The following is a 27,902-nucleotide window of genomic DNA, read 5'->3' as shown; positions in this document are numbered from 1 at the left end:
CTTATACAACTGTCCAAACTCTGTCCTTGGGACTTTTTTTTTTCCAGAAATACAAGTCTATATGAAGACTTTAATCAAACATGTCTTTAGCTCTTTATCAGAGCAGCATAAATCCTGTCCTTTTCCATCCCGATTTCCATGGGCAGTGAACATCACATCACAGGGATGACAGGGATGACAGACGGAGTTAATGGTGACACCTTATTGACAGAAGCAGTTGTGTAGATAACTAGCTTCAGTGCAGCTGACCTGACCGGCAAATGAAGTAAACCCAAACAAAGCTACTGCTCTGGGCTAAAGAAGATTAGAAAGCCTGTCGTGCTAATCAGTTGCGCCCAGCAAGAACAAACCCACAAAGCAGTGGTTTCACCTTTCATCCACAAATCATTGCTGCACCTCCATTAGGTGACAGACTTGCTTTCTGCTTTGAGGACACAGGTGCAGATCTAGGTGTTGATGGCCAACAAGAGACAAAATGACTAAAGCAGGGGTAGGGGCTCATCAGCACATACTGGTATTGGTGATTTTGAGGTGGCAGAGGGGTGAGGTAGACAACAGGACCACAATTGCAAACAGGAAATGCAAGGAAAGCCTGACTAGGGCTGCAGAGTTTGAGTAAAGATGTGGGAGCTGAGCAATCACTCCCTGGACTGGGAAAGAGTAAGTGCAGAAGGTCTGAGACAAAAACATTTCTGGGATATTCTTAAAATACACAAGTCCCTGAAACCAATTAAGACCAGGCAAAAGAAGAAAAAGAAGGCTTCCGAGGGCAGTTGGTTCTCTGCATGTGCTTTCACCATTGGTTCATGACTTCTAGGCAAGAGGTACCAGTTCATGCACAGCTATTTAAAAAGCTAACTATATTAAAAACCTTAATGGTCTGCATTGTGTTTCGGTAACTTTAATTTTTCTAGGATGATATCATGAAGAAATAATTATTAATTCAATACCAAGTCTTGTTTTGTTTAAAACTGCTTAAAGCTAAAAACAAGAGGGGCTTATTAAATAGTTACAATGTCCCATTCTGTACCAACGTATGCGAGGGCCTAGACTGGCTTTACATTGTCTCAGCCCTACTTGAATACCTGGGAACATTGGAACACAAACCCCATCAGCACCAAATCACTTCAACTCAGAATCCACATCCAAATACATGCCTTACAATGGAAAGTAAGAAAAAGCGCTGAAGCAAACACAGGCTGTGAACATGTCCGGTAACTCAATTCAAAACAAAGAACCCCCAATCCTGGTTGGTGATCAAGAGACTAGATCACAGAAATAACAATGCATGGAACACCCCTCTACCTCTCCAAGAAACAGTCTACAATTACAGGAAGAAGTGACTTAACCTTCTAGGAATCAAAGGCAGGCCTTTGTTCTCTTCCCACTTTAACTGGCCTTTATTTCTGGGAGGAAAACCTGCTGAACAGGTGAGGAGACAATGGGCGGGCACTCCACAGTCTCCTCTAGAGAGTAGGAGAGCAGCATGCACAAAGCCCCCATTGAGGGGAGGAAGCCAGGCACTTCCCTGGCTCCCTTCCCAGGAGAGCTAGGCCTAGAGTGACAAGAGCAGGGCAGGGAGCAGAGCTGGAGGTACAGTTTGCAAAGTGAGGAATCCTTTTCACACAACTCTTCTTGAAGGAAGTCGTCCTGGCCTTGAATGTGCAGTGTCTATTGCTCCCAATGACGCTTATGGCAGTGTCTCAGCGTCTCGGCATCTCAGTAGCTTTGGCTTCCTGACACGTGACAAAGGTGAGACCTCTGCCAGACCTTAGCCCTGTGCACCGTAGCCCTAGCAGCATCTCTGACCTCTCCTTACTACTAAAAGTTAAGAGGCCCCCCCCCACTGCCAGTCATGAGACAGCACACAAGCCAGTAAGACCATTGGTGGTCAGAGCAGTGCCACTAGAACTACACAGGTAAATGCTCTTTTGTTTTTGTCTCTGCAGCAAGTATCAACACACAGGCCAAACTGGCCCCATTTTTGGTCAGTCTTAACAGATAGGAACATAGTTTGAAGTCTTTAGCCAACAAGTCTGGTCTCTTGGTAGTCTTTGCTTGCCCTAGCACAGCATACACAATACTTGACTCTTGTCAGTTTCTACCAACATGCAGGAACACAGCCAGGGCCAGGTCAGCATTTTAGGTCAGAAGGCTAACATTTCATGAGTGCCACTAACAAAGGGAAAGCTAAGTTTATCATACCCCACAGCTATCAAGAGATGTGCAGGTTTCCTGACATTGCCCTGTTAATGCAATCAGGAAGGACAGTCTGGTATAATTCTTACTCAGACTGAAATCTGAGGATCGCTGAGAGCAGAAACAATAGGGGAAGCAGCCGGTGCAGCTGGCTAGACATCTTAACCACTGCCTTCCAAGGTAACCATAAATCTCTGGAGGCACCAGGAGTGGGCGGAGAACTCTAAAGTGCCCCTGCTTGCCTGCTAAATCCACTTTACTCCATGTATAATACTAGGAGTCTGTAACTTTCCTATGGATCTTCAATAGCTTGCTTACACTTGAGTAGATGAGACAAAGGACACCCTTTTTACTAGCAAGTCAGTTACTAAAGTCTACATCTCAGTTGCATGTGGCTCTGTAACCACTGGTAGGCCCATTCTATCCCTGAAAGTCTCCTTGAGTCGTGTTTCCAAGAAAAGGGACAGAAATCACTCCATCCCTAACTAGATATCTGTCTTGCTTTCCAATTCATCTCAGTGTGAAAGAATCAGAAACTGGAGACCAGGGTGGAAGAGTGGGAGAGAAACATGAAACGGCAGAAGGGCTTACCTGAACCCTTCATTCCTTTTCTCTGACATACTCATGGACATTATTTCTGGTGATGGAAAATGGCCTTATAATAACACCTATGGAATAGCAGCGAGGGAGCCACTAGTCTTGGTTTTAAAATGCTAAGCACTGCCAGGCATGGTGGCACATACCTACTGTAATCCCAGCACTCGCTCTCAGGAGGTAGGGGCAAGTGGATGTCTATGAGTTTGAGGCCAGCCTGGTCTACAATGTGAGTCCAGGACAGCCAAGGCTTCACAGAGAAACCCTGTCTAAAAAAAAAAATGTTGAGTAGTTCCCATTTCCTTTTGCCTTGGTCTGTGCAAAGAGGAAGGGACTGCCACTGAAAGCAGCCTCAGTTCATTCAGAGGCATGCTTCATCTTCCTGGGGCTCTCTAGTTTTCATGTTTGAGGATGCTGCCTTAGGTAGGCACTGGGGCTTGAGAAGGCTCTTGGCAGACAGACTAGATTGGCGAAAGCTTTGTTCTTGATGTTCTCCATCATTCTATTCCAAGCAGACTGATACCATCTCATTATCTGCTGTGAATTAAATAACCAACAGACCGACGTGCTAGGAGCACAGACCCAGCTGGGGGCACTATTTGGGAAGATGGTAGGAAGAGGTGGGGACCTAGGGAGAGGAATTTGCCTACTGGAAGCATGACTTGAAAATTTATACCTTAGTCTCCTCCCTCCCCCTCACTTGCCCCTCCTGCCCCTTTTTCTCTTCTCCCACTCTGGCTTTTATGATGTGAGCAATTTTGCTCCACCATGATGTTCTGCCTCACAATAGCACAGAAACAACAGAGCCAACTAACTGTGAACTGAAACCTCGAAAGCTATGACTCAAAATAAAAAAAAAGAAAAGCCTTACCTCCTAAATTGTTTACCTCATGCACCTGTCACAGTGCCTGGATGTCTAACTAGCAACACCTCTACTCCACAACAATGCAGAGATGAGGTGGTACAGTAATAATACAATGATGAGGTGATGCAATGGGCCAGTGATGCTGTGGTGCAGAAATGAAGTGGTAGAGTGATGCAGTGATGCTGTGGGGGCAGAGTCAGTCACCCAGTCTGAGTCAGGGCTGTGATCCCTAGGCTTGCTGAACCCCGCCTTTGGTTTTTTGTTTTTTTTTCTGAAACGTATTTCACAAAGGACATTCTCTTTAATAAATCATATGGATGGACAGTGATTTCCAGGGAAATTCACAGGGACAAGAGTGAAATCTGTATCCCCCTATAGTGGAGGGTTTCAATGAACTACATACGATGGAAGATGATTCTACAGATTGATTCTATCTCTGTCTGGGACCTGGTGGTCATTCTTGGGTCCCAGAAGGTCAAAAAAAAAAAGGTCTGTGGAGCCTGAGAGACCAGGGAGCACTGCAGAATATGTAAACATTCAGGAGAAAGTGAGGGAAGGGAGGAACCGAATCAATGTGGAAGCCCCATGTTTCCTTGTATGTAAATGCTGCTGACAAACACCAGGGCCAGCAATAACTAGAGCCATTTATTTGCCATGTAAGGAGATGTGCCATTAGCTATCGTTGCCCTGCAATATGATGTAAACTTGGAGAGAAATTCCTTTTTTCAGCATCTTCACTTGTCATCATGAATGAATGGTATCAGACAGGTGTCAGAAGAGACAGTGGACAAGATCTGAGAGGAGGCAGAGGCTGGGTACATTCTTCTATTTACTCTTTGTCACAGCTGTGTGATGGACATAGTTATTTGCTGTAAATAATGAAAACACTACATCTTGGTCAGTTTAAATTATTTTTCTAAGTGTTTCTACACTGTGAGGAAGAGACGCCTCTTCCATGGTAACTGTAATGGACCGTGAACCTTCCATGCTGCTTCTTCTGATGAAGTTCTAACCCCCACAAACTCAGGACGTGACTGTAAGTGGACACAGAGCTTCTAAATAGGTGATGAAGTAAAAAATGAGATTTTGAGCTGAGCTTCAATCCAGCATGGCTGGTGTCCTGACAAGAATAAGGACAGAGGCAGGCACACAGAAAAAAAAGCATATGAGGCTTCCCGAATCAACTCTAAGGAAACTGAGATCCCAAGACTCTGTCCTCAAGAACTGTGGGACATAAGGTATGGCTTCATAGAAAGAAGCTGAAACAGTCCTGGACTTAAAACCCACTGTGGTAGGTTAAGTAAAGGAACAACCTGAGGAAATACTTGGAACAAAGAGGACACAACCTGCTCTAACACTCCTCTACAATAATCTCTGGTATAGGAAGACACTGGTGGAGCCTAAAGAAAATGAACAGCAATCTCAAAGAGGAGATGCATAATAAATGCATACACAATAAAGGACATAAAAGGAAGAGAATTAAAATCATAAAGGATGGCTATCGATCACATTGGTTAAAAAAGTTTATTGATTGGTTAAGAATATAAAAGCATAAAAAAGGGCTGGAGAGATGGCTCGGCCGATAAAGGCCAGCCTCACAACCATAAATATAAAAACATAAAAAATAATGTTTATACAGTCATTTATCTATAGGTAATGTCTCGTGCAGCCAAGGATGGCTTAAATTCACTATGTAGCCAAGAATGACCTTGAAGTGCTGACCAGGATTTTAAGTGTGCACTTTGGGCAGTGCTGGGGGTGAAACTCAGAGTACCATGGTGCTCAGTCAGTACCCTGCCAACTGAGCGAGGGCCCTATTCATACACTCATCAAAGGGGAAATAAATCACAAGCAAAAGCTCTTTAAAAATAAATACAGGCTTTAATGTGCACATACGTTGAAGTAACAAGTTTAGCTAAAAGAAATTTCTATTCTCACAAAGCAACTGCTCCACAGCACCATAGGCATTTAGGATCACATGATCCTTGACTAAGGCACACATCAGTGCACTGTGGGCCACTGGTAGTGTCCCCCACCTCTGCCCATCAGAGGCCAGTAGCACCTCTGGGTCATGACATAACAAAATGTCTTCAGGCATTGACAACAGCCCCTTGGGGTGGGGAAGACAGGAGACTCCCCTGATCAAGAAGAAGGCTGCTAAAGGAGAGTGATTCTAATCTTACTTTTTAAAACATTCATTACACAGACTTGCTTCCCAAGTGGACACTAACAGTGTCACATGTACTAGGAGGGGGATGAGATGTAAAGCGAGAATTATTTTAAGAAATACATGTGTTTGTTTTTATGCTGCTAAAAGCCAATAGAAAAATGAATTCAACGTGAAACCATGAAAACCTACACAGCATGTGAGGGCAGGAATCTAACATAAGCATTTTCTGTTACACACAGCTGTAAAGAACTCTGCCCTTCCAACTTCTCCACTGTTCCTTTAGGGCGGTAGGCCCCACTCTAACAACTACTACCTGACAGACAATGATACGTGGGCGTGTCTCTGGCACCAGCGACTGTCACCAAGAACAAATGGGACCCAGACAAGTCTGTTTCTGGTGACTGGCCACGAGGTGTGGGCAGACAGGATTCTCTCTCTTCCTACTAAGGACTGAAAAGCTAAAGCTGTCTTCAGAGCGTGTCTTTCAAGTGGGGCAAGAGCCTGCAATGAGAAGGGAAGAGGCAAGAAGGGCCAAAGTCAGTGCGGGGAGGGATGGCAAAAAAAAGTGCGAAGGTGTGAGGACAGGGTCCTGACTGCCAAGTTTCTGGTTTTCATCACCTTTGCAGTCCCTGATATTCTTCTCAGTTGCAAGAACAAATAAATCCCATTTTTCTGTGAGTCTGAGCCATGGTTCTGCTACTTGTAGTTGCACCCCTCCTGATCCACCAATCCTGCCCCATTTGTTTACTGTCCCCACCCCACCCCACCCCACCCAAGTTATTATCTTGCCATTACATGACTGGCATAAAACACAGTCTAGTTAACCAACCCAAGTTTGCCACCCAGTGGTAATTGACTTTGGTTCTCTAATTGTAGAGTCCCTGCATCAACCTTGTCCTTAGGGCTTAGGAGCTGTTTTTCCACCCTGGGACGACTCACTGAAGTCATACATGGATTTCCGGAATTAGTCTCACTTCAGCATCTCTCACAGAGCATGACTTCTCTGAGATACTAATGAATACAATGCTAAAAGAAAAAGAAAAGAAAGAAAGGAAGAGAATCAAGTCTCTTGGAAAACACCGAATAATAACGGCTGCATGCGCTATATACTCTTTGCTAACAGGGCTCTGAAGTAAGAACCATTACAGATGAGGCACCAAAGTGCCCTGTGTCCACATCCACACAGGCAGCTCAGCCAGTCAGAACACAGGCCACACCTGCCTGAGCAAACAAACCCATGGAGCAGTAAAGAGAGCATTCTTTTAAAAGGGGTGGGGTAGAGGGTGGCTTTACTGCAGGACTTCTCGGGACGCTAAAATAACACATGTGTCCTATAAAGTTTCCATATCCAATGTACAATATTTTCAATCCTACTGCCCAGATTCTTTTTTTTTTTTCATAGACCATCATCCCATCATCCTGTGACACTGGCTTCTCGTGGCATATTAGGAAATAATGAATTGAGGCTGTTTGCCTCCTCAGCTTCTCAAGAAAAGGGGAACTGCTGAATAAATCTGGGCAGAAATTAATGGAACATGGCAGAGAAAACTTTTTTCCTAAGTCCACACTGAATTACCATCACCTGGTAGACACTGTGTCCAGGAAAGCCTCCCAAATCTCCTATGTAATTGTTTCCAATTCACATAATAAAGTCGAAATTCAAACAACTGCAGATCCCTGGGAACAAATTAGCAGGAGATAAAATGGATAGAATGACAAAAAAGAAAGAAAGAAGAGAGAATACATTTAGTTATGGTCTACCTGAATAGGAGCAGCTTACTCCCTGCTTTGACTGCATGAATGGGCCTCCAGACCGGGACACAGCTATCTCACAGTCTGCTTTCAAAGTAACCATCCCTGTTCCCCACATCTATGTACTCCAAGTGGTAGCTGCAGGTAGATTTCCCCTTAAGATCAACAACAGTCCATTCGCAATGTCTGCTGGCAATGGAGTTTGAAGCAGGCAAATCACTGTCCAGCCTGGGGGTCATTCCCAGGTGTGGTGAAGAGTAAGAGAATCCGTGGCAAAGGTTTGCTGTCCGATTCCTCACCCAAAGGCTGCTGTTCCATGGGGCTGCCTGTTCTCTCTTCCTTTAGTCTTTCGTCTGCTTCAAAGAAAGCCCACCCCGTCATGAATGCCAGCAGTACATGGCAGCTTCACATGGAAAGTGAACTTCAGGGCCTTTGAAGTTGGAGACTGCCATAAGACATGTCCTTGGGTGCTTAGAAGGACCCACACCACCAAAGCTCTTCTCTACCCTTACTTGTTTTTTGTTTATGGCAGTTGCCCAAGGGTAGGAATCCTTTTTTTGTGCACCTCTGCAGTTCCAGGCTGCCCCAGCTGCTGTAGCTTGGAACAGCTCAAAAATTTCCAGGCAAACGAACGAATGAGTGATTCACTTGCTCCTTAATGCAGAGACTGTTTAAAAAAATATATGAAGGAATACTCAAGCCAATGATTTGTTTTTAAAATCCAGGAAACCTTCAGCATTTTTTTTTAAAAAACAGGAGCTATTCCTTGGACAGAAATAGAAAGGGAGCCAGCAGCTCAGGGGTAAGATGGGTCTATTCCAGATTCTTTTCCTCCTGGAGAAATTCAATGGAAAACAGGATGAGAATAAACCAGGCTGTTGGGCCTCTTCCCCTCACTCAGGGCTCCCCAGCTTTGGGAATCAGCATTTCTACTGGAAAGCTCGTTATTTTGCAAACTAATGAACACACTTCCTCCCTTGTTCTGTTTTTTTGGATATTTGCTTTTCAAATTCCTTTTCCTCTGCTGTAATGCCAGTGCTCCCCTCCTCCCTGCATGGCCTGTCCCTTGGTGACATGCACACATTCCCCTGCAAGAGGCAGAGCCAAGGCCCAATTCCCTATCTCAGAAGCCAGACTGACAGCCACAGGAAACGCTGCAGTCTTTCCATCAGCCCTCAGCCAAGCACTCAAAGTTTCCAAACCTGCTGATCAAAAAACAATACGTGAGACTTCGCTCTCCACCTTACTCAGCTGCACAGAACCCTTAGGGCCAGCCAAGGAGATTTGTTTGTATCAGATGTAGGGAGGGCTATGCAGAACACAGGACTGGTTAGTCTCCCTCTCCCCCCACCACAAAACAGTCATCCTCAGCAGCAAAGGCAATCAGAAGGCATACAAGCACACTTCTGCTCTGGCCTCCACCTCTTACTCCCTCCCTGGTCCTTTGAGTTAGTGTCATTCTCCACATAGGTACAGGTTTATCCAGGGTCAGAGAGTGGCCTGGGTGTCAGCCCAAAGCTCTACACAAGTTACATCATATCTGATCCTCTGCCTGATCTGCAAACCGAACTGAAAATGGCAGTGCTAGTCAGAGAAACACACGCCAAGTATGTTGCTCTGCCCACCCTGAGGACTTAGATCTGAAGGTCACTGGTGAACAGCTGTCCTCTGCTCTTCTGTCACTGCCTCCTTTGTTACCCTGAACCAGGCCATAGAAACTAGGCATCCTCTTCCTTCAGCAAGGTACTAGGGCTTCTCTCCATCAAGCCTACAAGGGAAGTCCTGGAAAGTCATCCTCCCCTTTCTCCTTTCTTCCTAGAGACTATTGTCTCATTTGCTTCTTGTAACTGGAATAATACCCTGATCAAAAGCAACCTGGGAAGGAAAGGGTCTATTTCATCTTACACTTGAAAGTGACAGTTCATTGTCAGGGAAGTCCAAGGAGTTCCTGGAAGCAGAGACCTAAACAGAGGTCATGGAGAAAACTGAGTTCACTGGCTTGCTCTTCATGAGTTCCTCAGCCTGCCTTCTTATGCAATCCACCTGCAGGAGGGCAGCCTCTCCCATGAATCAACAAAATGCCCCACAACCAAGCCCATGGGCCAATCTGATGGGGGCAATTTCTCAACTGGTGTTTCCCTTTTCTCAGGTCTGTGTCAAGTTGACAACTGGCCAGTAAAACCATCATTCCAGAAGGGATCTTCCTGGATCCTAAGAGGAAGGGGTGCTACAAGGGAAGCTGAAGAGAATGGAGGCTTCTGCCGAGGCCTATCCATTGCCAGCAAGACAGAGAGCCTTCATCACAGTTCACAAGCTATCCATCCTTCATCAAGCTGCCATGCAAGCTTCCCTTTCGGTCTTTGGGTCTAGATTTCGGGAAACTCCTATGATGCACAGAACTTTGATGAAACAAATATCCTATTTCTCTCCCCTTCTCACTTCTTTGCTTTTATAGGCATGCCAGCTGTGGTCCATCAGAGGGTGTGAAAAGGCAGCCCTCTCATGAGACAGCTGTGAAGATGAAATATTTATAAAGCAATGGAGCAGCACCTGCCCTGGTGTTCCTATTCACCAGTCACAGGGAACCTGAATGACTGTCACCTGGACAACACAACACACCTACAGTGTCACCTTAGGGCACACAGAGTCAACATCGTCCAGGACCCCTTCTATTCTAAATTATCACAACAGACTCAGACATGACAGCATTACCACACACAAGAGGAAAGGATGACTTCACCTGGAGTCCTGGAAGGTTTGTAAGATCTGGAGCAAATTTCTGGGTTTTAAGAGATGCAGAATGTTCTAGGAAAAGAGCTGTATGAAGGTAAATAGGAGGATGGATATTACTAGTGCCAAGGTCTTAGAGGACCAACCTTCCCTGCTGAGAATTGCCTGACCAGCTACATGACAGAAAGCCATTTTCTCTCCTAGTTCACAACCAAGTAGCTCCAGATGACTCTCTGTGAGAGATGAGACCTGGACTCAACTTGTTAGAGCCTTCCTCCCCATGAAGGGTCTTGAGTCAGAGGCAGCTGAACATCTGGACAGCAGCATGAGCAGAGAAGAGACTTGCCCCACTGCTATTGCACAACTTTATCAATTGTGTCCTTCCAGCTTCCCACAGGGCCATCTGCTCTCTTGTGACAGAGCATCCCAACAAGCAGGCAGAGGGGAAACATGGCCCATTTGTGCCTGCTTAGTCCTGCTGCCCAGAGACTGTGTACAGTAGGCACTAAAAGTACTGCGATGATTCAGCTCTGTACAGAAGCTTTCCCAAAATTCTTTTGGGAAAGATCAGACGGAAAACACAAGTTTCCCTGTGATGCTCAGGACTTGTGAGTTCTATACTCACAGCATCACCAACTATGCACTGAAAGTGTTTTTTAACTACAGTTTAAAAACAATAGAACACAGCAGCTATTTATATGATACATATGTTGTACTGAGACTTGTAAGTACAGAGATGATTTAACCTTAAGTGTGTGTGTGCAAAGGCTATATACAATGTTATTCCTCTTTATATAAGAGATTTCTGCAGTCACAGGCTTGGATGTCAGCAAGAACCCTGAGACCAATTTTCTGAGGGACAACTGTATTTTATCCCCGTGGTCGGGAGGCCAAACCCCACACCCACCAGAATAAACATATCCTGTGAATTTTCCCTCATTCATTACAGCAGGCTCTCTCACAAATCTCTGACTTCTAGTTTTACATCTGTATCTGTACTCCCTTACTGGAGCCACACTCATAGAATCTGGTATAAGATAAACCCTGTGAGGGCTCGTGTTATTGGTCTGCACTTATAGACATCCTTTGAGAGGATTTTACACAAACATCCCGCTGACAGTGGATCCTGCATCCCAGGCTTAAAGCAGACAAAAGATGGTTCTTCCAGACTTATGGAAGAGGGAGATGCAGGAGTTGATGGAAGCCCAGTATTCAGCTTTTGTATGAGTATGAATCGTGGTATCCTTTCCTAAATGGGACTATTCCAGACAGATTCTGGACTCAGACTATAGGGTAGCCAGCATCAATGTGTGCTGGGACTCCCCTGGAGAATTAGTAAAAGTCCAAGCAGTTAGTACTCTGCTTACTCTCCTCTTCTTGTAGACCTCTTTGTTCTGCTATAGATTGCATGCAAAGGCGAGGCCATTTCCTCCTGAGTCAGGAAAAAAAGCAGAAGATGGACAGTAACAGCCACAGACTGCATTCAACCTGTCCTCTCCTTCCTCCCCTTCCTCCAACATCCTCTTTCCTCCCCCTCCTTTTCTTCCTCCTGTTTTTAAAAAACAGAAGTATATTTTCTCACAGCTCAGAAATCTAAGGGTAGGAGATGAAACTGGTTGATTTCTTCTGAGACCTCTCTCCTTAAGTTATAGCTATTTCTATTGTCCCTCTGTCTTTCTAAGCACTTTTAATTGATCTGTTCAACAATTTCACACATGTATATAATGCATTCAGTTTACTCTCACACTCATACCCTCTCTCGTCTCCCTTCCACCATTGCCATCCCCTCTTTCTCCCTAGAGGTCCCCCTTTCCTACCTTCATATTGTTGTGTTTTGCTTTTGGGTTTTTGAATCCCTGATTTTAACTAGGACCATCTGTGTATATCCAGATGGTATACACAGACATATATATGTCTGATAGGCTCCCTGTTGGGTACAAAACTCAAGACAAAAACTGTCCCTCCCCAAGAATCTATCCCCAGCCAATAGTTCAGCAGAGAGGGGTAGAGCCCCGTATGGTCTGCTCCTAGGTCCAGGGCCGTCTGACAGTCTCAAGCTTATAATGGCCCCAGTGCACAGCCTGTCTGACTTCTACTCTGAGTTTCACCACCTTCTAGACAAAGGATCTGCACACATTACTTTGGAGAAGAAGCATAACTCCTATCTCGTAGGTTCTTCAGGGTAAAACACTAACAAATACTAAGATGATGGCGCCAGGAGCCACACTATATAACTGACCTTTAGCAGGGCACACATATTTATATACATACAGAGTCTATTTATATATTCTGTCCACACAGCAGCCAGAGGACACAAGTGCTGTCATCAGCTTCACTCAAAGAATGAGGAAGTGGATTCCCTCAGGATCACAGCGAGCAGGCATGCCAGTCAGACACCCATGGTAAACCACTAAACTTCCTCCAGCCCTAGGACCCAGCACTTACAGCAGTGCTGGCCCTCAGCACGAATAACCACCACCATGAGCCCCACTATGGCACGCCAAGCCAACAATCAACCTATCAGGAGAGAGGGCAGGGGGCCAGCACATTTTCAGGCTGACCAGTCCTCATTCTACTACAGTGGCAGAACCAAGCTTTCCTTTTTTTCTGTTTTGTTATCTTTTTTTCTTCTGACATTTTGGACAGGAAATCAGTTCTGGTGTGGAATTTTGATACTTAACAAACACTCAGTTCCAAATGCTGTGATAGAATTTGCAACTTAATACCACCTCAGAGATACAGTTCTGTAGGAAGACACCCCAAGACACCCCACAGTTCAGATCAGTTTCAACTGAGATAAAACAGGGATATTTTCGCAATCCCTACCTTTGTACTTCTTCATTTAATAAGAGGATGAACTTTTATCTGAGTTAAATCTACTTCCTCACCTAGGGAAAGGACAGAGAGATTCTTTTATAAGCAGATAACATGATTTTATTTCCACTAATAAGAAATAATCTTAATTGACATCTAGCTCTTCAGAGCACAGCCCCAGAACAAGCGCTCAAAACCGGAATAATCACTTTTTTTGGTAGCAGGTCTCAGCATTTAATGAACTTATTATGGGAAAGAACCTAAATAGCAAATCAATTCACTGGGGTACAAGAGAGTTCACTGGGAAGTTATACCACTTAATGTGGAAGTTTATAAAAACTGACTGAAATTGAAGGGGGAAAAAAGACATGGTTGACATTTCAAACATCTGCTTAAAAATTTTCCAAGCAAAAATTAATTCAACCATATATACAGAGAGTAAACCTCTCTGAGCATAGCAGACCCAAGTGACATTTAAAAAAAATATTTGGCCAGCATCTGCCTATGGGTATTTACCAGTTCTATTTGAAGGAGGTAAAGCAGCTATCTATTAAAAATGGGATCAAATTAGGCTGCATAAATTTCAAAGAGATTTCAACCAATACTCAGCTCAACCAACTAGCAAGCCCTATGTGATTAAGTGCTTGCAGAGCGTGAAGAATAGTTGTGTGCTGCTATGTGTATGTGTAAGCATTGCACTGACTTCACTGCTATTCGCAAAGCTGGTGACTGCAGAAGACTTTTCTAGGAAAACTTTATTAGCAAACTTATCATCTAAAACTAGGAAATTTGTACAAACATTGAATAAGCAAGCATTTTAGAATAACATTTTAAAAAAATCAGTGAGTGGCCTGGAAAGATGGCTCAGTAGCTCAGAGTGTTACTGATCTTACAGAGGACCTTAGCCGAGTTCCCAGCACCCACATGACGTAGCTCAGCTTTAAGATGCCTCTGGCCCCTTCAGGCACTGGCATGTGGATATACCACACAAACACGCACATAGTTAAAAATAAGAAAACACTTAAAACATCAAAAGAATCGGTGACTCTCAGGCAATTTTCTCAACCTATTTTCATTCATGATTTACATCGACTAATGCTTACCTATTCATTCAGCGCACATAGGCTACAATGCCAAGAGCTTAGAATTTTCATGTATTACTGGTGTCTTGGGGACCACATTTTGAAGGCTCCTGTACCATAAAAGAATTTTAATTCAATAAATATGCTCTGATTGTCTCTTGTTAAACCATCTTTTGTTCTATAATTTGTGGTGGCTAAGAGTCCTAAAGTTGGTAAAGCAAGGCAACACACCTTCCTGTACCACAGTATCGTCTAAGACCATCCACAGGACAGATGACATGGCTGACAGTTTCAACAAAGACCATATTGCCTGCAGGCCTCACGTATTTGCCGCCTGGTTTCTATGGAAAAAGTGTTAATCAACAACAAAAGCCAGATATAACAAATGGCATATTGTACAATTCCATTTAAAGAAAACTCTAGAAAAAAACAACAACAAAATTACATTGCTATAAAGCATATTCATGGTTGAAGAAGCAACAACTGTGTTCATGGAACAAAAGGGACCTTCCCACACCCAAGATTTTTTTTAATTTATTTATTTTTATTCATGTGCATTGCTGTCTTATCTGCATGGACGCTTGGGGAAGGATATAAGATCAAACTGGAACTGGAGGTACAGAGAGTTGTGAGCACCATATGGGTGCTGGGAGCTGAACCTGATTCCTCTGGAAGAGCAGCCAGTGCTCCCAACCACAGAGCAATCTCTCCAGCCTCCTACAAGGGTACTTTAGAGACTGATAAAAAGCCAGTTACTTGACTCTGATGATGGTCATGCAACTATATGTATTTGCTGGTACTCAATGAAAACTGATTCCCTTCACTATTTTTGAAAAAAAGCCATCCAAAGTGAACATATGAGATGAATCAAAATATGTAATTTATAAACTGTTACCTCCTGCCAAGTGTTCTTTCAGGTTGTAGAGATCTAACATGAAAAAAAAAATGAGCTACATTTCTGACCAGATGGAGCAGTTATGTTTTTTTGGGGCTTCACACGCACATGGGTGTGTCTGTGGGACCACTGGCTGTTAAGATCATTCAGACCCAACAAGTGCTTAGCCCAGCTTAACTAATATAGATCTCATTTGTAAGACCTCACCTTTTTCAGGACTTTCTGGGCAATCACGTATAGCTCATCTATATATTATATATGTATGTAATACACCAAAAAAAAAAAATCTTAGATGACCTACTTGATCCTCTCCCTCCCTTCCTCATGTCTCTTCCTCTTCCCCTCTCAAATATCATGCTGTCTACTTAACACAGTCATTTAGGTACCTCAGAAGCATCTCAAATATTGCTATTTTTTATAATAAAGATAGATCATCATCAAATAACATCTTTATTATCAGTTTCTCTTTAAGAGCTTCTCACATTAAAAATGGGGTTTGTAGTCAACCTTTACACCAGCTTTTCTGTGTTTTTTTTTTGTTTTGTTTTTTCTTTTCTAAGTACACCAGAGGATTATACTTCTAGCCTCCGACTGGCTGGAACAACAGTGTATATATGATTTACTGTGATCAAAGATACATGAATAGAGGGACTATAGGCTCTGGAAGGCCTGAACATTGTGCCCAGTGTTTTTGCTTCCATGGCACAGAGAACACAGTAGAACCTATGCTGAAATGGTGACAGCCTAGAGCCTGGCGTATGGAAACCTGCTGCCCTAGAAGGTCACACAGACCTGCAGTGGATTTTGCAGAACCTGAAATCCTGTTGTTCTGGCATACAACTTCGAGATCCCTGGTAGCACAGCTGATTCGAGACCTCTGGTTCTCATGTCAGGATGAGGAAGTCGCTTTTCACACTCTTTCCTTCCCTTCCACATGACTCTACCACAGTCCAGCTACACTGTGAGTAGACTGTTGCTAGCTGTCAGTTTTCTTCTTTCTAAAATGTAACTTTCCACGGAAAGCTATCACTTACTCTCATATGGACTCTTAAAACAGACCTCCCATCTGTCCTCCACAGAGACAACAGAAAACAGAAATTCCAAGGACTTTCAAATAGCACTCCTGCTAAGACACACCCTCTGCTGTGTGCCTTCAATACAAACAAAGGCCTGCATAATCCAACCAGGGCCCACCTGTCCCTGCCTGGCTCTGCCCCTTCCTCTTCATCATTCATCCCTTGTTAATGGCTTGCTCTGGCTAAGCTATTACATGGAACTTAACCTCTTCTCTTGGTTTTTCCCCCCAAATTACTTTTAGAAAGTTTATATCCAGGTTTTAATGAAGAAGAAGAAAATGCTTAGCTCTCCTCTATTTTCTCCCTTTTTATTCTTTGTATTCCTTAGTATGTAAGAGAAGAATTAGCCTTTGAGAGAAATCTGCTGACAGGAATGCTCTTGCCTTACAGCCAGAAGATGAAAAGAGTTTGTTGTGAACTATATCTCAGAATTCCTGGTACTAAGACAGAGGCAGATCTCAGCTTAGTCTGGAATGAGTTCTAGGACAGACAGGGCTACACGGAGAGACACTGTCTCAAAATAACATAAATAAATAAAGATGTTAATAAGTAAATAAATAAATCTAACTGCCCTTATAGTGAAAACAACAGAAAAGATACACTTCCAGGTCCTGGAAATTCCAGAAATTAATTAAAAGTGACAAAAAAAGGTAACAGTTTTTCATGGAAAGTTACACTTTAGAAAGGAGACACCTGACAGCTAGGATACAGTCTACTCAACTCTGTCTGCCCTGGTAAAGTCAGGGCAGATCCGTTAATTCCCTTCCAATTAAAACCCTGTATTGGATCAAGACACTGTAACACAAGCTTGTCTGACCCACAGAAGAGCAGACAATATCTGTACAAGCCCATTTCATATCCTTCCATCACAGCAAAGTATCCAACTCCTCTTCTCTTATAACAAAAATGGAAAAGCATTTTCAACTATCCGTTTATTACTACAAGACAAAACTTCAGAGATAAGGACCTTTCACATGGTGGCATATCTAATATACATCCTGTCAAATATAATATCAATTATAAGACTGAATAGGTCCTTGGTTCACATAACAAGCTAAAATGTAGGCATATTACTGTGAACTCATGGCTCTCCTGAGCAGTTTCAATTCAGAGAACTATTTTTTTCCCCTCAACCAAAACATTAACTAATTCAACAAGTTGAGACTTTTTTTCTTCTTTCTTTTAAAAACCTCTTAACTTCCTAGGAAAAAAAAAACTCATAAGTTCTATAAGTCACAATTTAACTCTGGTTTAATATTTTTCACAATAATTATCTTTGATAATTAAGAGAAAACAATCCAAGTCACACCAAATTTCCTTTCATCGTTTCACTGGCTCAAGCTATCTTACGATTCCGCAGGGTTAGTTGGAGGTAGAGAGCAGACACAGCAGGAAGCATTTGTGTTCCCACAGAGGGCATTTGTGTTCACACTGTATTCCTGTACTCCTGTACAACCTGACAGCTCGGGACATTCGTTTGCTTTCCTGGCACCTTTGATGGAAAAATAACAGGAGGTGAATCCTGCTGAAGGTGGGTCAGAACCAGCCCCTAATGAAGCTCAGGACTCTGTGTCAAGTAACCTGGAACACGTTGAAGATCATCCGTAGATGGTGTTCAGACATCTTTATATTTGACAGTAGGGGCCAACTTAATCAGAAGGGTAAAGCTTGAGGGTACATTTTTTAGCTTTTATGAACAAAAGCTATCACAGGTTTACTCTGAGGCTACACAGAATAGGAAAGCAATCAAATTGCTCTGTCTGCTCCAAATCGAAGTCACAGAAGTCACTTCTAATGGCAGGCCACATTTCTGCTCTGTGTCCAAATTCTTAAGTTAATCAAAGGCTGGGAAACAACAGAGCGAAGAGTTTTTCAAAAGGGAGTTGGCAATGAAAGGAGCTGGTGAGCACTGCTCAACAGCCACTTGCTACAGGGCACTCCACTCAAGTGTGGCTGAAATCAGAGCAAAGCGAGAAGCTGCAGAGCCCCCCAGGGACAGCTGCTACCCAAGCTCCCTCTGGTCAGTGCTGGCCAACCCCAAAGCAGCTTCTGGAAAGAAAGGGTCACCAGCAACCTGCTCAGCCATGGTCCTCAATGAAACTTTCCCCAGGAGTGAAGATAGAGGAAGGAGAGGCTGCCAAGAAGGCTGACCCCTTGTGTCTCCTCAGAGACACAGTTAATTTAAGTATCACCACAAAAGTTGCCATGCATCCATCTTAACTTCCACAGTTATGAAAACATTAAATGGTTAACCATCATTGTAAGACCTACAAATATCACAACCACTGCATTGACAAGAAAATACCTGGTAGCTCAGTCACCAGGCTGAGAGCATACCTAACAGGAGGATCCAAAGGTCAAGAAAACAAAGATAAGAAATTCACAGAATGCTTTCATTTCTGCCCTTGGTATTCCTATGTTATTCTTCATATTGTCTGTCCAGGGCATTTCTGTCTTCTATGCTATATATCACGAAAACAAATGCTTTTTGTCAACATTATTTTACATCAGACTTAGAGTTGATGAAGAGCCTAATGAATAAACCCCAGAGAATAGGAACTACACATCAGATGACAACCCCAAGTGTCAGCAAACATCTGAAGCAACAGGAATTTCTGTCTCCTCCTGCTGAGAGGTAAACTGGCACAACGGTTCTGGAAAAACATTAGCATTGCCTAGTGGAACCAAAGTGTGAAGGTTTTCACGGTCTCAGGACAGAACCTCCTCTCTCGTGCACATATAGTAGAAATACTACATAGTTCCTGTGCTCTGTGACAGTGGTTCACAACCGGTGGGTCGTTACCCCTTTGAGAACCCTCTATCTCCAAAAAAATTCACATCACAGTAACAAAATTACAGTTATGCAAAAGCAACAAAAGTAATTTTATGGTTGGGGTCACCCCAACATGAAGAACTGCACTAAAGGGTCACGGCATCAGGAATGTTGAGAACCACAACTGTAGGAAGTAGACAAAGGAGCTCTCAACCCACAACAGTGAGAAACTTCATGAAGAGGCAAGTCTAGGAGAATCGAAGCCCTCTCCAGTCCTACAGACTCTGAATACTCCAAAGAACAAAAAGCAAACCCTTGACCCTCAACATGAGTGACATCAGAGATACGATGCTGTCGTTAAGCAAACCACTGAAATTTTCAAGGAGAAAAAAAAAATTGCATTTTTATAAAGTTGAAAGATCTACTATCTATGTTTATGTAACTTTAAAGAAAAATGAAGAAGTCACTGAAACAGTATTGAGAGTAATTTTTACTAGAATGAGGAATAAAAATGAGATCTGGGCTTCACTTACTGGTGATATTTTATTTATTAGGCTGAGTGGTTGGAATCTGGATATGTGTTTCCTTATTCTACCTGCATACTCAATGAAAACTCAAATTCTATCACCATTTACAGCTTTTGGTTTTCATTTGCCAGGAAAGTATACTTATGTAAAGCATAACAAAGTGAGGCCTCCCTTCACTAATAAATCTGAAAACCCCTTAAATTCCCTTGAACATATATTTAAATTAGTAGTCGCATTGTCTTAAGACAGTCTGAGCAGAGGACTCTGTAATGGGCTAAAGAGTCACTTCTCTCCTAAAGGGGTAAGAAGCCTGGTTCCTAAGGATGCACAGTTAAACAGCTCACAACTGCACAGCACTGGATGGCTGCAGTCTCCGCTTCTCCGTATCCCTTTGTTCCTTTCCCTGAGATGCCCTCACCTCACTTACCTTCCACATTCCGTCATCACTGCCTTCAGGAGTTACTCTGAGCACCCAGCCCTCTTGCCTTGCTATGAAGTCATTGAGTAGTTCCAGGGAAGTAACAGGGATGGGGAGGAAAGCTCGTGGAGGGAGAAATCAGAACAGAACTAAGGTATAGGCCCAGAAATGCCTTCTCTCCCAGCGCCTGTTACTAAATCTAATAATAATAATATAAAAAATTGTCAAAGATAAAGTCCTGCAATGACTTGAGTTTGCTACAAGTAAGAGTGGTGATCATCATTTAGGCATTCCTGTGACCTTTACAAGGGCTGTGTGATGGACAGTGCCCACTTTCCACTTTAAAAGAAAAGGGCAAGGGGCTACCTCTCAAGTTCTGATTTGATACATGGAATCTGTTCTTAACATCGCATTGCAAAAATAAGGAAATTAGCCAATGAACGTAAAGAAAGAGTGAGGGGATACATGCGCTCTGAGGTAGGAAGACTTAGGTGTACCCCTAGTTCTGTCACCAACTAACCAGGTAACTGTGGAAGGCCCTTGCCCTTACTTTCCCCATCTGTAAAAAGGGAGCAAAACTAACACCTCATAAGGTTGTTCCAGTTACTACTGAATCCAAGAATTTCAAATGAATCCTTGAGGCACAATAACAGTTCAATAAATGATCACTTTTATTCTCCGAGATTACAAAACCAAGGAGGTCTAAAGCAGAATGTTCCATAAATACATTTTTTTTTATTTACCCATTACCTACACATCTTATCTTGAAAGTCGTCCCAATTGAGTCATTAGCCCTTATTATAACTTTGAAGAGTGCTAATAAACTTTTTAATTCTCAGAGCCAAGAGAGCCATACGCAAGTGTGCATTTCAAAGTAATAAAAACACAAGTATTCAGCAAAAAAAACCAAAAAAACAAAAAAACTGTCACTCTTCCTTCTGCTGATCTGGTCAGCTAGTTTGCACATTTAATCAAAATTTTCCATTGTGCTTCCAGATAGACCCCTCATTCCTTAGGGGACCTGGCACTTGGTGCTTCTCTCCAGCATTCTTCCTCTTAATTATCTTGCTTTCCAACCTGACATGGGACAGACGGGAGTGATTATCACATAAAACCATCTTTTCCACTCAACCAGGCTCTTAATGATGGTGAATGACACTGGAAGCACATACTGGGGCTTGTTCGGGAAGAGCCAGAAGGCTGCACTGGAGAAACAATGGCATGCAAACCACACCACCTGAAAGGAAACAGCACACAAGTGGTTCCTTTGGAGAGACCACACTTACCTGGAACTTAAAAGTGCAGCAGGGGACCAGACCAAGTGAACAACTGAGATAGTGTTGGCAGAGATGTGTCCAAAGGGGCTTATTTATCAGCGGCCATCAGCAAACCACTTCAGCAATCCAATAGGCAAATCAATACAGTAAAAAATACACATACTCACATACCTCGTCATGTGGTAAATCCCTATGTAGCATCTTTTGCTCCTTGTGGCTTGTTAGTTCATGGGACATCTTTAATTTCAGCAGGGCTTTCCCCCTCAGAGGCTCAACACATTACCAAAAGCCCTTAATGGCTGTGCAAACAATTGTACTTGCTGTCAGCCAACACACCTACTGATATCAAGAAGTTCAAAATGTGAACAGAATCAATCCAGAATTTCCAGTCCCCTCCTCTGCCGGCTGCCTTGGAGGCCCGCTCTCAGCTCACCCACAACACACCAGAGAGTGGGAGCATCCAATCAGTGAGTAAACAGCATAAATTGTTACTTAATATTTCCAAAATCATATTGAAGTCATTATCATGGGAACAATTGGCACTGTGCTATGCTTCTTTATGCCTATTTTCTAATTGTTTTTCATTTTACTCATATTTGGGATGAGGGCACTATGCATAGTTCCCAAACAGCTAATCTGGCAGTGGCTCAAATTCCTTTTGCTTTTCCCACAAACTCTGCTTTATTGTTCTCTGAGATTAGCCCAGCATGGTGTATGCAACCTCCAATCAGAGTGGATGCCGGTATGTATGTGCCAGTGAGTTCTACCAGAACATCAGCTCAGGACAGACAAGGGCTGTGGCTAAAATCTTTGCTGTGGGTAGACAATCATTTATGCTCCCATTTCTGCACATTTCCCAAGAACTTACGAGTGAATGCCCGGAAGTCTTGTTAACAGCTCACTATACTATACCCAAAGCTTTGCTACCACTGGACACATAAAAAGACCACGTTCACTAATGGAGGCTCTAAAGGAACAGCTGTTTGCTCTGAGTTCCCATCCCCTTGGCATTACAGCGCTCAAGACAGCATAACAGCTCCAAACAGGATAGCTAGTTCCCTGCTAAAATCTCAATAACCAAAAATAACAGGGATAAATTCCCACCCTTTGAGCCAGGGAACCAATACTAAATGTTTCCTCACACAAGAGCACCAGTTCAGACCACACAGAGGCAAGGCTGAAGGCCTGATCCACTGCAGGGTGGTAGGCTTTTTGCTTGTTTTGGTTTGGGTGTTTTGTGGTTTTGTTTTTCTTCGCGTACTGAAGATGAAAAAGTTTAAAAAAAAAAATCTGTGAACTTGGGCTCACAGCAGCCCTTAAGCTTCCCTTAGCTTCAGATGCCCTTCCCCACAGTATGTGGCAGTTCTTAAGAGTTCCCAGTGCCCATCTTAGGGTTACCAAAGACGCTTGAAGCAGGATTGAGATTGCAGGGCTGGCCTCATAGGCTGTGCAAATGAACAAGCACCCCTGATGAGACCAGTTAGAACTGCCTCTTCTCAAGTGTCCCCGGGGTTGACAGAGCAGGCTGTAGAAGAGAGGCTGGTCTACCTGCAAAGGAACAGATGAGCTTAGGGGAGCTCTCTTTCTGCCCTTTAACCCGATTTGGTTCGAACTGGAAAGGGAAGTTGGGCTTTAGAGGGACTGATGACTCGGTGGTATGAAGAGCACTTTAAACTGAAAACGATCTAACCAGCAGCAATAGGAAAGGTGGGAGCTTTCTGGATTTAAGTAGAGACCCTGAGAAGTACGGCAAAAGGCTCTCCAGTTGGGGAGAAGACCAATACTACTTAGCAGCAAGAAGTACACACAATTCAGTTGCCGTCGACACCAACCTGACCCACCTGACCGTGGCAGCAGAGTAGGCAATCCTAGCTACTCGGGAGGCTAAGACAGGAGGAGCAGAAGTTCAAAGCCAACCTGGCAATGTAATGAGATCCTATCTCAAAAGAAAAGAAAATGTAAAGGTCTGCAGATACAGCCGAGAAGCACCGCATTTTTCCAGTATGCACAAAGCCCTTGGTTACATTCCCAGTACTGGGAAAAGAATAAACTAAAAGTCCATTAGAGTCTTTCATTCCTCCTCACAAAAGCCCCAAACTATGCGTTTGTTTGTCTGTCGTTTTGTTTGTTTTAAAGTGGTGGGGCTGGAAACAGCTCAACAGTTAAGAGCAGTCGTTGAACTTGCAAGGACCCATGTTTTATTCCCAGGATCCACCTGTATCTCAAGCTCCCGGAGGTCTAAAAGCTCTACTTCAGCCTCCGCGGGCACCTGGCTCACGTGTGCAAATACACGCAAATATAATTAAAAATAAGTCTAAAAAAATATAAGTTGACATGTAAGTCTTTACCTCTGGCTACCGAGCCTCTCATTACTGAGCGTTCCAGTAGGTAAGCACGAGCAAACCTGGCCTTTTCTCTGGCTAAACCATTTCCTGTCAGTTCATTCAGTTCCTATGTCCTAAACCACACACATCTGTGGAGTCTCAGAGAGGAGTTTCCTCCTCACAAGTTCCAAAGACAGTAGGACCAAAGACCAAATTCCAAAGACCAAAATTCAGAGACAAGACGTAGGAGTGTCTGTAAGCAAGTGGGTATGCTGACGGTACAGCAGGAGCCCAGATCTACCCAAATCCCAGGCAGACTCACAGCAGGCCTGTGGAGTGGGGCAGCAGACAACTCTGGGGCCCTTACCTCAGGAGGATGCTTGGACACTGTATGGCCTGAGCAAGGACCAAGCACAGATGACAGCCACATTCCTCTTTCCTGACACCCTGAAGGAATGTGAAACTGGCACCTCAGACACCAAAGAAGCTTGCAAACAGGAAAAGCCGTGGGATGGCTGGTAACTCTCCGACTAGGGATGCAAAAGGGTACTCAGAAAAGTTGATGGGAAAGTGAGCAAGTATGTCCTCCAGTTAACACAGAGGCACAGGGGGAAGGACAGAGAAAGGAACACACATAAAAGGGAAAAAAAATCGCCACTGCCAGGACAGCGTCAAAAAGAAACTACTAGTTATGGAAGGTTTTCTGTGTTACTATACTTACCTAATTTGACAGTCTTGATGCTGCCTCTCTACAACCTCCTTCTCCAGCATTTCTCTTTTACAAAATGGCATCCCTATGCAAGCAGTCTTACAGTCATTCCCAGTGGGTCTTTTTTTTTTCATCCTGCACATTCAGACTTGCTGCCAAGACTCTCAAGTCCAACATCATAAGTCCCTGCCAAACCTGTCAATCTCTTTTCACCTCCATCGCTACCGCGTGCACCGTGCACCGGGGGCACTGAAGCAGGCGCCCAGCTGGTGGCTCACACTCGCTGCTCTCCCTCCACTGCCAATTGCAGAGTCTGTGCAAGGCAAGACAGCCCTTCCCACTGAGAGTCTCCCTGTGGATTTCCAGTGCTCCTCAAATCCTCCACAGTGCCTTGCCAGATCACCAGCTCACACTTGCCAGGAAGTAAGGCCTCCTCTGCTGGTCAGCCTCTCAGGTCTGAAAAGCCCATCTGTCCCCTTAGAAGAAATGGCATCTTTACAGAGAAATTGTCCCTGATTCACCAGCCAGCTCCTCAGACACTCATTCAGCTAACAGCTTGTTCTTTTCCTTTCTAGAGCCTACCAGAAATGTAGTGTCATACATTCTATTTGTGTGCTTATTCATTTTATATCCTCTTTTTCCAATAGACTGTAATCTCCATGAAGTCAGGGGACATGCTGGTTTTATTTTCTTCTGCTATCCGCTGCACAGCACAGTACCCAGAACCATGGGAGGTGAAATTATTTGCTGAATGCTATTGAAAGGACGTAATTTAACTTCCTTATCAACTGTGACAAGCAGACCATATGACCACTGTGACCAACACAGTCCTTAACTGTACCTTGGCCCTGCCATAATGATGACAATGTCTCATTTTGATTTTCCTGGGCTGTCTGATAACTAACATAGTCAAATTGCCTCTCAGGAAGCAGAGATTCAAAAAACAATAAATACAGCCTGTTCTCACTCATCAAGATGGGTACGCTCAACTGAGTCAGAAGCCCCCAACTACCTAGGCCTTACTCCCTAAGGCAAGCACAGAGCTGACTCTCTGAAACAGTAAGGACACAGCATTTTTTTTAAACTGATCAACACTCAGCTTTTTTTTCACGTCTGTTTAAGACATCGTGATGTCTAATCTTAACTGTCTGAGATGGCATTTGCAAGGAGGATTAATCAGGTCAGGGAGGCATCCCCTCAATATGAGTGCTACCTTCCAGTAGAGACTCAGGCCCAGATAGAAAGAGCTCTGAGAAAAAAGCCACGTTGCCTGCCATACTGCCTTCGGTTCGCTCTGGTGTATGTATCTCGCTGTGGCTTATGTTGTTCAATGACATAGGTGTCCTGGGTGTTTGGGGACCAAAGCAGACAAAGCCAGTGACGCCTCCAGAATCTTCAAGGATGTCAGCCTCAGAATAGAACTGTTAAGCATCTGGACCCATATGCTGAACAGCTACTGGATTCTCACCTCCCCAGTGTGCAGACCCTGGCTGCTGGGACTACTCACCTTGAATCATGCAAGCCACACTAGTAAATCTTCTTTTACAACATATATTAATTTCATTAGTTCTGATCCTCTGAGAACTTGACTAATACAGACACCATATAAACATGAACTGATGGCCAAGAGCTCTGTAGTTCATGCTTACGTAAGTGTAACACAACCTTATGTATACAGGAACATTAAATAGTATTCCAGAATCACCCTTTTAAGCACTCAAATCACAGGCTGAAATACAGTTGGGTGGTTATAAACCTGCCTATCAAGCAGGGGTTCAATTTCCAGTACTGCAAAGGGCAGGGGGATAAAAGTTAAAACTGAGCACAAAACATGAAAAAGAAATACACGTCATTGTGAAGAATAGTTTAATGTCAACTTGACACAAGCTGGAGTTATCTAAAAGGAAGGAACCTCAATTGAGAAAATGCTTCAATAAGATCCAGCTGTTGGGCATTTTCTTAATTAGTGGTTGATGGAGGGTCCAGCCCACTATGGGTGGTGCCATGCCTGATCTTACGGTCCTAGATACTGTTAAGAAAGCAGGCTGTGCAAGCTAGTAAGCAGCACCCCTCCATGGCCTCTGCATCAGCTCCTGCCTCCAGGTTCCTGTCCTGTTTGAGTTCCTGCCCTGATTCCTGTCAGTGAGAAGCAGTGATTTGTAAGCAATTTTATTTGTAAGTGATTTGTACCCCTTTCCTCCCCAAGTTGCTTTGTTCATGGTGTTCCATGACAGCAGCTAGAATCCTAAGACAATCCACACAGACCAAAATGCCACTTGCTTCTACCCAATGGATGAAACGGGAAGAGCAAGCACATCTCTGTGCATCCCCTCCTGGGCGTGAATCTACTATTGGGAGATAAAAACCTTCAGACACTCTGCTCATGTGCACATGACCACAAAAGCACAAGAGGCACTGATTTGATGGTCACAAATAAGTAATAGAGACCATCTTTGATCTGCCTGCATGGCTGTGGGACAAGAAAGAAACCTGCAGGTTGATGAAGTAAGCAGCCCGGTGAGACAGAGTGAAATTCAAGGATGGCCCTTGCAAGTGGTAGAATTCTTAAAAATATGGAGCTTCCATAAATACAGAAAGTGACTAGTCTAAGGTTTGTGGTTGGGTGGAAACAGCCCCCAGGTGTGAGAACTTCACTGCCACTCCATCCACCAGACAAGTCTTATCAAGAAAACAAGGGCTCTTTCAAATGTGCTGTAGACTGCTTGGTAATATTATCATCGCTGTGACAAACAAACAAATAAACAAAACCAAATCGTTAGTTTGGGGAAGATTGAGGAGAAAGTAGAGTTGGAAAAGAAAACTTTATTAAACAGAAGTCTAATAAATCAGTCAATATTCTATCACCCTGCACTACTGAAGAGATAAAACACAGGAACTAGCTACCACCTCTTCTGTGACATCAATGCATCTCTCACTATATGTCACATGCAACAAGACAGCTCCTTGACAGGTGCGGCCCTCAGTCTTAGAATTCTTAGGCTTTACACATATAAGATAAACTCTGTACTTCAAAAATGACTGAGTCTTTCGAATCTGATTTCAGTAACCATGATGCTTCATTTTGACCCGTCAACCTTATGGGCTTCATAGTCACCAAGGAAATAAACCTCTGGCTACTTGAGGGATTTTCTAAATAAAATTTATTGAGGGAGGAGGATCAATCCTCAATGTAGGTAGTATCATTCCATGGTTTCGAGTACTGGACTGAATAAAAAGGAGAAAGGGAGCTGAGCATAGCACAGAATCCTTTGCTCTCTGCTTTCAGACAAGGTATGTAATGTGACCGGGGCCCTCATATCCTGCAACTACTATACCTTCCCCACCATGGCAGACCATGTACCTTTAAACTGTGAGACAAATTAAACCCTTCCTCTATTCCTTAAGCTGTTTTTGTGAGATATTTTAGTAGCTAGTATACAGTAACACAAGACAGACTACGGCAACACCTTAAGTGACTATCAGGTAACATCAAATTAAATGCAACAATGAGCACTTTCACAATAAAATGGAGGCTCTAATATTAACATAAATATAAACACAAGGGAAAATAAAATTGTTTAAGAGTCAACTTTAGACCCATCCACAAATCAGTCTCCAGGCATATTTATAGGCATAACATAAGAAGCCCAGTGTTCATTCACACCTTCTCCTGGGAATTCCTTCTGAAGTGAACTTC

At 43.5% G+C, this 27,902-nt stretch overlaps 1 protein-coding gene across 4 annotated transcripts in view; it reads right to left on the bottom strand.

Moving 5' to 3' along the window:
* Nucleotides 1-27,902, bottom strand: part of Elmo1 (engulfment and cell motility 1) — a 517,373-nt gene that overhangs the window by 422,448 nt on the left and 67,023 nt on the right. The gene's annotated exons all lie outside the window — the stretch shown is intronic.

Source organism: Psammomys obesus, unplaced genomic scaffold (genome assembly GCF_907164565.1).
Source record: "Psammomys obesus unplaced genomic scaffold, mPsaObe1.curated_primary_1811, whole genome shotgun sequence".
Classification (NCBI taxonomy): Eukaryota; Metazoa; Chordata; class Mammalia; order Rodentia; family Muridae; genus Psammomys; species Psammomys obesus.
This window is presented reverse-complemented; position numbering and strand designations above follow the sequence as displayed.